An 11,291-nucleotide genomic window follows, 5' to 3' on the forward strand; every position below is an offset into this window, starting at 1 on the left:
GACTCCTTTTCAAAGATCAGGAGGGTTTTATGTAGCAGCTATTTTTACTGCAAAAAAAAAAAAAAAGGAAAAAAATCACTGGAAAAACGTACTTTGTAAGAAAGCTTTATTTTTTATCTGAGCTTGATGTACAGTTAAATGTGTTATACAGTGTGAGAGGTTTAAAAATATGACTCTTCATTAAAACCTCTTGAAAAGAAAATTCTGTGTGTGCTTTTCGATCTGGAAAGTTTCAGAGGAGTTCCTTCCTTGTTTGTTTGTTGGTTCAATCCTTGTCCATCCTGCTACCACCACCCTCAAGAGCTGCAGGATGAAAAAAAAAAAGTAACCCAAAAAGAAAATAACCAGCCAGGCTTAGGGCTTATTGGAGAAAATACTGCAAGATACTGCAAGAAATACTGCACAGGCTGGTCTGGAGCTGAGCTAGATGGATGCAACCACTCTCTCTGGATAGAAATTCGAGTTAACACCTTTGTGTTGTGCCTCTGAAAGAAAACTGGCAGTTCTGTGGTGTGAAAGAACGTGTAAAGTGGTGGGGGAAGAGATGGAAAAACACAGGTGGGAAGACAACTTTAGCTTGAACTGTTCCTATCCTGTGCAAAGGAGCCCTGCTGTCTCCATCATCCTCTTCTTCATCCCTTCACCTTCCAGAGAAGCAGGAAATACAGAAACATTTCCACACGTTTAAAAAGTTAAAAAATAGAGACACTAAATAATGCTGGCCCTAAGCCTCTTGATCTTTCTACCAAGCTGTGTCTTGCTGTTGCTTTTGGTGTAGACCCCATGTGAAAACCACGGGCTTGGGGTTTTTTGGGGAATGGGCCTTTCTAAATGGGAGGAGTTGAAAGGGCCGGCCCCTCGTCAGCCCTAAACAGCTGCAGACTTATTTTTCCTTGTCCTTCAGCCTTAGTTTTCCTTGCCCCTATGAAGGAGAAGAATCATAGAATGCTTTGGGTTGGAAGGGACCTTAAAGATCACCCCCTTCCAGATGATCCTGAGGGAGTTACTTATTTTGCATGAAAATAAAGTATGGGCTGTCACGATGAATGTGAGATTTTTTTTTTCCCCTTTCTCACACCATGGCTGCTGAGCATTAATTGTCTTCTCAACCTGGTTAAGTCCCATTTGCAGCCTTCTTTCCCTGAACACAGAACTGTTTCTTTATTTAGACTGAAACCATGGCTGTCTCTTGCGTGGGTGATCATTGAAGGCTCCAAATTAGAGGCTAAAGGAAAGTTGCTTATTTTCCTCCCCCAGCAGAAAAAAAAAGAAATTTCATGGAAGTAGAAGTATCCTGATCCATGCAACCCACACTAGTGTGTTTGAAAGAAGTAAAAATGTTCAAGCAAAAACATTGGAAGGGGCTGCCCAGGGAGGTGGTGGTGTCCCCATCCCTGGAGGTGGCACTCAGTGCTCTGGGCTGGGGACAAGGTGGGGATGGGGCACAGCTGGGACTCGATGATTTTGGAGATCTTTTCCAACCTCAATGATTCTGTGTGATCTGTTCCATGAAAACCTGCTCTTCTGCACTGGACTGGGTCCACACAGGGGTTCAAGCTGTAGCCCAGGGTGACCCAGAAGACAATCATTAAAGGATATAGCACACACAGAAAGCCCTGCTCTGTGTTCTCAGCCACCCAGCATCAAAGAGGCTGTTGAAAGCAGTCTGGCTGAATTCTTCACCTTCGTCAGGACATGCCTCCCTGTGCTCCCAGCTGCCAGCTTTCCTCATAAGACTGCAGTCAAAATAAGGTCTTTCAGCTGGCACCTCCCCATGGCTGGCATATCACCTCTAATAACAGTTTGACTTCAAAGTATTTGCTTTTTTTTTTTTTTTTTTTAATAAAAAGAAAAAAAAAAGAAGAAAAAAAGTAGAATTCCATCCCAAGTAAAACACCACCTCTGGGTTGGGAAATCTGTGAGCTACAAATGCTCAGTGTCCAGGGGACTTTTCTGGGAAACATCTGTCAGCTGCTCCTTATTTTCATACTCAGCCTAGGTCTGAGCTGTGTGCCACAGCCAGGTACAGGTGAGGAGTGAGGATGGGCCAGATGATGGATCACTTACCCCAGTGCTTTGTCCTTTATCTCCACCAGTGGCAGGAGGATTGAGCAAACCTGGCCTCTCTCTGCTGGTGGTTCCCCAAGTGAACCCCCATCCCCTCACGGTGCTTGGCCTCTTGGAAGGGACGCCCTGCCTGTTTCTTTTCCTTCTAACTCTGGGATTTCTCACCTTGTCCAGCATAAAAGGAAGGAGCCCCCTTGACCACGTTCTACTGACTTGTCCTGAAGCACTGGAGGCCAGCACCTCACCCAGGCTCTGAGGTGAGGGCACACCAATGTTGTGCTCAGCAGCAGAACAAAGCTGTTTTATCTACACCCTTATGCTTTTTTGGCTTTTTGGCAGTCCCTGCTCACTGAGCTGATGATTTCAGAGAGTTGTCAGTGATCTATTTCCTGGCAGCTACTGTTTCCAACTTTAGCTTTACATACACTCAGCTTGGGTTATTTTTCCTTGGGTGGATTTCTTTAAATTAACCTACACTGATGCTCACCTGCCACCTTTTTGTGTGCTGTGAGGTCCTCCTGGAGTTCCTCACCAGCACTCTGGCATTTGGCTACTGAACCTACTCAGCATTATCTGCAAACCTGGAGGTTTCTCAGCCCTGAATTTCTGGCCCTGCTGGCTGTTAATATGCCAAGGACCAAAGGGATGGATGCAGGATTCAGCCCTTCTTCTGTTTCTAGCTCCCATCTCTTCCATGGCTCTTTTGATGCCCTTTCCAAGGATGGCCCAAATTTTGACGGGGTAAAGGATTGCCAGACCTTGGCCATGTGAGTTTGTGCTGTGTCTCATGTTTCTCTATTTCTCTGTGTGAAGTGGAGCACAAGTTGAACCCCCCTGTGTTCACAGCACCATGTGACTGCAGCAACGTTCATATGCCAGACACATGAATGCTCAAAGGGCTAAAGAGGGAATAAAAGGTGTCCCTGTAAGCCAGAAGAGTGAAAAAGTCACCCCAGGGCTCACAGCCTTTGGGAAAGGTAGCCAGGAACTCATGTCCAATGTTTGCCATGTGATGTGCCCTCTGCAGCCACACAATAAGTGAAGTTATTAAAAATAAATAAGATATGCTGGTCAGTAACAGCATCGTTTACTCCGTGCAAATTGAGATTTTCAAGTGATAAGGTTTTGGGTATGAATAAAGGAGTTATTAAGTAATTCTGTGCTTTGGGGAATAAGCATCAGAGCTCAACATTTCTCTTCCTTCTGCCTCTACCTCTCTTGGCATTTACAACAAGGTGAATGATGAACTCAACAAAATATAAATAGCAAGTATAATAAATGTAATGAAACCTCTGCACATGCAAAATGTGGGGGGCTTGGAAGATATTTTTCCCAACTGCTGTGTAGGTAGCTAGAAAAATTGTCCAAAATCCCATGTATAGGATGTTTACCATGGCTTTCTGCATCATGACCTAAAATGAGAGAGCAAATGCAAAAGTCCTGATACAATTCCTCTAAAGCCTGCATACCCCAAAGCTGTTTGTTCTTTATTGTCTTTCACTATGAGCAGAGCCATAAGGGAAAACAGGTTTGTCTGTGCATTCCTTGGGCTGGGGAGGGAAATCCAGAGCTCAGGGGGAGGTGGGCAAGCTGAGCCAAAATCATGTGGTTTGGAAACGGAGGGAGATCCCACCTCGAGCGTTTATGGGGCTGGCTCACCCCTGGGTTTCTGTCCCAGGGGCCAAAGGCAACACACAGAGAGGTAAAACCTGCAATCCCTCTGGAAAGCTGCTGGCCATGTCCTTCCTTCTGGAAAACCAGGGTTGGACTCATCCTCCTGAGGCCAAGGGGGGCAGTGATGGAGCCACAGCTCCTGACCAGCTCCGTGTACAACTCACACACCTGCATGGTCTGGGGTGGGATTGCTCTGCCACAGGAGGGTTTCCAGAGCCCATCTCCCACCTTAACCAGCTGAGTGAAGTGCAGAAAGGCAGGAAAGCGTTTTCCATGAAATAGCTGCAGGTTAAAAGTCCGGGGCAGTATTTCCCTTTCTCCTTCATCTGGATGTTTGAGCCTGGGATAGTGGAAGGTGTCCCTGCCCATGCAGGAGGTTGGAACTGGATGAGGTTTAAGGTCCCTTCACACCCAAATCATTCTATGATTCTTAAGCCAAATAAACCCATTCCTGCTTGGCTGCCTGTCTTTGGCCTGCTGTATCTTGAATCAAACTTCATTTCTTTGTCTAACTTTTTTTCTTTTTTCCCCTGACAGAAGGCAGAGATTAATCCAGCAGATGCAGTTCTCCCATTTAGCTTCCTGCCATTCACAGGGAGCTCTCATTCTCTTGCAGGGTGCTTGCTTTTTTTTTTTTTTTTTTTTTCCCTGTGGAAAAAGAGGAGCTCTTCCAAGAGAAATATCATTCCTCCTACATGCCTTTGAACAGACCTGTTTGTTTGTTTTCCCCATCCTGAGTGCCAGCCCTGGGAGATGCCAGGAACACGCTTCTTACTGAAGCCAGGAGTGAGTCCCAAATCCCCTTCTCCCACACTGCCCATCCCACAGCCAGTCCTCCCGGGAACCACTGCTGAGCCAGCAGGGACATCTCTGCCTAAGGATGGCCTGGTTTGGAACAGTTCCCCCAATGTCCTGTGCACAACGCTCCTTTTCTTCCTCATCAGGGCTCTACGCCTCCTGGCTTCCCAATTTTTCCCCCCCCCCCCTTTTTTTTTAAACACATACAACCATTGTTTTTTATGTAGGGAAAATTCCACTTTCTCCTCAAGGGACTTTGCCAGGTTTCAAAGACTTGGGGTGTATCTTTTCCACAGGCAGTGCCTTCCAGAATTCACAGGTCTCTCCTTCTCTTTCTCGTGCACATGAACACTTTTCATTCCCTGTTTTTAAGCAATCTCTAAAATCCCCAGCTAAGCCCAATGCTGTGATTGAGTCCTCATCCCATGACTGTGACAGGGAAGGAGATTCCTGCTTGTGAGGAGTGGACACTGAGGCTGGTGCCTGCACAGCTCTCCCCGTTTCTCTTCCCACACTTGAATATCTCCAGCCTGCAGCAGCTCATAGATTGTAAATGCAGGTGAACCCAGTGGGAAGAAATGCTGATGTCTGACTCCAGTTCAGAAGGCTGAATGATTTCTTTGTTATAACTATACTATAATACATTAATATACTGTTTAAAGGAGATACTAAAACTACAAACCTGCTTTTCTAACTACCATATCTAACTAACCCACAACTCATGACCCAGTCCAGCCACAGGTGGGTTGGATTGGCCACCAGGCTCAAACAATCCTCACCAGAATCCAACCAAGCAATCACCCCAGGTAAACAATTCTCCAAACACATTCCACATGGGAAAAACAAGGAGCAGAAACAGAAATTGTTTAAATTGTTTTCTCTTTCTTCTCTCTGTGCTCTTCTATGAAAAAAAATCGTGAGAGAGAGAAGAATGTGCCTGCCACACTCATAAATGGGGGATTTTCCATTGCCCTTGCAGGATCCCTGTGCAGACCTCACCCAGGTACTCACTCAGTGCTCTTTTGTCTTGTGGTGGCTTCCATGAGGTCACTTCTCCAGGGGTCAGCACAGCCAGTTCTCACTGGTGGCCTTGCCCTCACCTGGATGTTTAACAAACCTTGAGGACTCCAAACTGCAAGTGCCAAACTGCAGGTTGAGGGAGCTGATTCTCCCCCCCTACTCTGCTCTTGTGAGACTGATGTGGAATGCTGGAATGAGGGTGGAGGAGGCCACTGAGTTGATTCCAGGGCTGGAGCCCCTCTGGAGCTGGGCTGGGAGGGCTGGGGGTGCTCCCCTGGAGAGGAGAAGCTCCAGGGAGAGCTCAGAGCCCCTGGCAGGGCCTGAAGGGGCTCCAGGAGAGCTGGAGAGGGACTGGGGACAAGGCCTGGAGGGACAGGTCAAGGGAGAATGGCCTTAAGCTGATAGAGGAGAGGGTTGGGTGGGATATTAGGAAAAAAATAGTTCCCCATGAGGGTGGGCAGGCCCTGGCACAGGTGCCCAGAGCAGCTGTGGCTGCCCCTGGATCCCTGGGAGTGTCCAAGGTTGGAGACTGGGGCTTGGAGCAGCCTGGGACAGCGGAAGGTGTCCCTGCCCATGGCAGGGGTGGAAGTGGATGACTTTTAAGGTCCCTTCCAACCCAAACCATTCCATGTTTCTATGAAATGTCCCCTGCCAGTGGTAACTTCAGCACTTGGGCAATTTTGACCATCATCGTGTGACTTTAGCCAGCTCAGCCATGTGCGGTGACTCATTCAAAAAAACCCCAAAAACCCATCAGTGCAGACCACAGAGGTCCATCTCTGCTCCATCCTGCCATCCTAAGTGAGCAAAGCTTTCCACTAGCAGGAGAAAGATGTTTATGGGAAGCGGGATGGTGCTTCCAGCTCTCTGCAGAGCACAGCAACCGGAAAAGCCAGCACGGAACAGCCTCTCAGGGAAGAGCTTTCCACTGCAGCCAGATTGGGCCCGAGATGTTCATGTTTTATTACATCCATTTTTCTCCAAGAAATATTAAAATGCTCTCACTCTTTGAAGGGAGAGGGGAAATAAAGCACAGGAGGTGCCGAGCTGTCCCTAAGCAACGTATCAAATAAAACAATAAACTCTTCGCAGGCAAAATGGCTTTAAAAGGACCCACAGCACTTGCAGGCTGTCAGGGGAAGAATAGGAATGGAAATGATTCTGAAAATTATTAGTAATACCTTAACAACAGCCCCTTAATAACTCCCACAGAATCTTCTGTCACCAGCACAGCCGAGCTGCTGCTCCATGCCAATTACTGTCCCTGCGTTTCCCTCTGCTTGAGAGGGATTTGCAGAGGATCCAGCTGAGATCTGAGTGAGATTCTGCTGCTGTTGCAAGTCCCCAGTGCAGCAGCAGAGGTGGTGTTGGGTGGAAGTTCCCCCAGCTCCCCAGAAAAGGAACTTGGCCCTGCAGCTGCATTCCTGCAGTTCCTTCACAGCAGGGACTGACTTCCCTTGCAGGAGCATGGAGTGACAGGACAGGGGGGATGGCTTCAAACTGACAGAAAGTGGGGTTAGACTGAATATTAGGGAAAAAATCTTCCCTGGGAGTGTGGTGAGGCCCTGGCACAGGGTGCCCAGAGCAGCTGGGGCTGCCCCTGGATCCCTGGCAGTGCCCAAGGCCAGGTTGGACACTGGGGCTTGGAGCAGCCTGGGACAGTGGGAGGTGTCCCTGCCATGGCAGGGGTGGCACTGGATGACTTTTAAGGTCCCTTCCAGCCCAAACCATCATGATTCTATGGTTCTATGACTCTCACATTGCTCATAGAAGCTCTTTTGCTTTGGTTTTAAGTCCCAGACTCTTCCAGTCGAGGATCTGCAAACACTAAAGGCAGGGAGCAGGGAGAACGTGGCTTCTGCCTTGTCACTGCAGCCTGGCAAAACCTTTCCCTGCCCTGGGCCACCACTTGACTCCTCATTTCCTACAAGGTTCTTTTCTCCCATTTCTGGACAGCACGGGAGGGGCCGGGAATGCCAGTGGAAAGAGGGTCATGATCTTTATTGTTCCTTGTTCCTGTGTGTGGGAGGCAGGAGAAATAAAAGAGAGCTGGTCCTTAGCAGCCTCTTTGGCCGGGCTATAAATCAGAGCAGCTCCATGCAGGAAACACCCAGAGCACCTTATCAGTCCCTGACAGTCAACCCTGCTCCTTCCTGGCAAGCATGGGGGGAGAAGAGGGGACAGGGACTGCCTCTGGCTGCTCGAGCTCCCAGAGCTCTTGGAGGGCTGTGTAGAGCCTCTGTCTGCAAGGAGGGAAACAATCAGATCCTAAAGCAGGGCTCAGACATCATCTGGGACCTGCACCCTGGAGTAACTCTGCTCCCAGGATGGGATAAACAAAGCCAGGGGATGCCACAGGCAATATTGCACTGCTGCTTTTCTGATTCATTCTCCCACGTAGAAAAGCCCAAAGTAAAAATAGCTCCAGCTTTCCTTTTGAGCCTGGAACAGGAGGGAAGAGGGAGCATGAACTGGCACAGAAAGTGTCCTTGTGGATGCTTTTCCCTGCTCTTTTTCATCTGTGCACGGGACAATGCTGTAAAATGCAGGTGAACCCAATGGGGAGAAATGCTGATGTGTGACTCCAGTTCAGAAGGCTGAATGATTTCTTTATTATAACTATGCTATAACACATTAATATACTATTTAAAGAAGATACTAAAACTACAAACCTGCTTTTCTAACTACCATATCTAACTGACCCACAACTTGTAACCCTCCTCTAGACAGTCCAGCCACAGGTGGATTGGATTGGCCACCAGGCTCAAACAATCCTCACCAGAATCCAACCAAGCAATCACCCCAGGGAAACAATTCTCCAAACACATTCCACATGGGGAAAACAAGGAGCAGAAATAGAAATTGTTTTCTCTTTCTTTCTCTCTGTGCAACTCTATGAAAAATCCTGAGAGAGAGAGAAAGTTGCTGCCACAGGACAACCCTTCATCCCCTTGGATTTCAGGGCTGGCTATCAAGCCATCATCCCCTGCAAAGGGAGGCGAGCAGTGCTGCTCACCCTGTCCCCAGAAATAAATAGAGGAACCGAACGTGGTCCCCGGGTGAAGTCATGGGTGTGAACACAGAGTTCTCCACCGGGTTATGAAATCCCAGCTGAGCTGCTAGGAAAGGGGTTCAGCGTTGCAGCACAGCCTCTACACACTCAACACTGCTGCTTTACTATTAAAAACCAAGGAAGTTTGCAACAGAAAACCACATTTACAAAATGTGGGAGAAGATTACATCACTGTATTGTGAATGTCCTCACTATTCTGGCTTTGGCAGGCCTGCATGGCAGGAACAAGTGCTCAGCTCTTGAGCAACCATGTGTGTCAGCACACAGAAAACCTGGCTAGACATTCAACAGTCACATGGAGAAGCTGCTTATAATATTTTAAGGGTTTTTAAAAATTGTTTTAAGGCTGCTTTTTTCTTACCTGTAGTGTCAGGCTCTGAAGTTTAGGTGTTTTTAAATGCAGCACTCCTAGGGAAGATGCTTTGTGAGCAGGAGACGTTGCTTGGTTGAATATTTATCTGTTAAAAAAAAGCATGTGAAACCAGTTTAGATTATTCAGATTTGTGCCAGACTTTTCCCTGTTTCAGCTGGGAAAAAAAAAAAAAAAAAAAAAACAACAAAAAAAAACAAAGAAACATAGAGGATGTATTTGTAATCTTAGGTTTCAAAATATTCTACTGAAAGGTCTGCTTTTTCATCTCAACATTTCTGTCCCTCCCTGACTTTGCCCAAAATGAGAACTGAAAACAGAACATCCCATACTTTATGAATGAAAGGTTTTATCTGGTCAAAAGGAAACTGTGTGTTTGGGGGTGGGGAAAAAAAGCCATCAAAACAACACCAAAAAAAAGTTTTAATTCTTCTGTTTTAAACTAAGAATGCTTGATGTTTATCACCCTCTCATTTGAATTACTTAGCAGTGCATGAAAACCAAGATAAGGTGGTTTACATATTTCCCTTGCTGGAGATGGGCTGTTTGTTCTTGCCATGTACAAAGCAGTTTAAGCTTTACATTTTAATGTGACATATTTATGGGAAATAAAGAAACAAATTACTTGCTTCATCATGTCTTCAATTCTAATGCAAATTGGCTTTCCTACTGATGGGAAAGAAATAAAACCAAGGCTCAACCCATGGAAGTGCTAACAGCATCTCCCTACCTCGGCTGTGCTCATCTTTCTCCTCTCTCAGGATATGAAATCAGTCCTTGTTACAAGTCTCAAGTCTGGACAAGGCCTGAATTTCTATGGAGAAAGACAAACAAACACTGAAAAACTTCATTTAGGGAAGTAGTCTGCTCTTTGGTTGTTTGCTTATTTAAAAGGAAATAAACAACTGTGTAGCAATTCACAATTGAAAATCTCAACAGATAGCAGGAGGATTTTTAATTGGGTTTTCTCCTTAGATCTGCAGAGTGCTAAATCTGCTTTTTAGCTTGGTGAGTCAGGTTTGAAATTATTTTATTATTGGTGCTGTCCTATTTGAAGCTTCAGGTGGAAAAATCAGAAAATCCTATTATTATCCACAAATTCAATCCCACTACACAGAGTATTACCAACAGGAAAATTGTCTGGATTTGGATTCAAAGGCAAGGGTAAACTCACAATTACAAACATTTTTAGTGTTTTCCAGGCTTGGAAAGTTTATCAGCTTGGAAAACATCCCATTCCTGAAATGAAACGCACTGTGACCAAACAGAACTGATTCTCAGAAATATTTGTGAAATTTGTGTTCTAGCCTGGAACTCAAACTTCTGGATATGGCAGGAGAGGCCACCTCAGGGAGTGCACAAAGCTCAGAGACATCCAAGGTGCTCCCTGGGGAACATCTGAACACCTCCAGGGGTGGGGACACCACCACTTCCCCGGGCAGCCCCTGCCAATGCTTGACCAGCCCTTTCAGTGAAGAAATTCTTCCTGAAATTTCTCTCTTGGGAGGGAATCAAGTCTGGTGCAGAAAACTCAGCCTTGTGGATTATTTCTGAGAGCTGCTAATCATCAGGGAGGGGAACAGAGAGGACAGATTCCTGATACAGGGACAGCTGGGAAGCTGAACTCCATAAACTCAAGGCAACTGAGTGTAAAATGATAAAGCTTGGGGGGCAAACTGGGCTAGGGAAGAAGAAACTTTGACCATGATGACGTTTCTTTCTAGAATAGTTGTGCACAATCCTAGAATCATGGAATGGTTTGGGTTGGAAAAGACCCTAAAGATCATCCAGTTCCAACTGGGTGAAGGGAATCTTCATGAGCCCAGGCTGCTCTGGGTCATCCATCCTGGCTTTGAACACTCCCAGGGATCCAGGGGCAGACACAGCTTCTTGGGGCACCCTGTGCCAGGGCCTCACAGGAAACAATTCCTTCCTAAAATCCAATCTAACCCTGCTCTTTGTCAGTTTGAAGCCATTCCCCCTTGTCCTGTCACTCCAGGCTCTTGGAAATAGTCTCTGTTCACAGGATGAACTCCCCAGAAACATTCCTGAGCTGTATGGTAGAAAGTGGATCTCTGGAAAATGCAAATCTGATCATGGAGTAGCTGATAAAGATTCAACAAAACTCAGTGTCTAACAATTAATGCCAGATATGAGTGTTCTGTGGAAAAATGAGCACATTTTTCATAACCAATGGAAACAACACTTCATGTTGTGTACTGGATTCTTCACCTCTAGAAATGCCATCATCACGACAGGAAGGGGTTTTTTTCAGCTGATGTGCTCAGG

The 11,291-nt window shown here is 46.4% G+C and overlaps 1 long non-coding RNA gene across 1 annotated transcript; it reads right to left on the reverse strand.

Moving 5' to 3' along the window:
• Positions 1 to 127: 127 nt before the first annotated feature.
• LOC128784428 (uncharacterized) lies at positions 128 to 9,782 on the reverse strand. Its single transcript, XR_008429480.1, has 3 exons — positions 9,733 to 9,782; positions 8,994 to 9,090; positions 128 to 303 (listed from the first exon to the last, which is right to left on the reverse strand). It is a non-coding gene; the product is annotated as an uncharacterized LOC128784428 (long non-coding RNA).
• Positions 9,783 to 11,291: the final 1,509 nt, after the last annotated feature.

This window comes from Vidua chalybeata, chromosome 2, assembly GCF_026979565.1.
Source record: "Vidua chalybeata isolate OUT-0048 chromosome 2, bVidCha1 merged haplotype, whole genome shotgun sequence".
Lineage (NCBI taxonomy): Eukaryota > Metazoa > Chordata > Aves > Passeriformes > Viduidae > Vidua > Vidua chalybeata.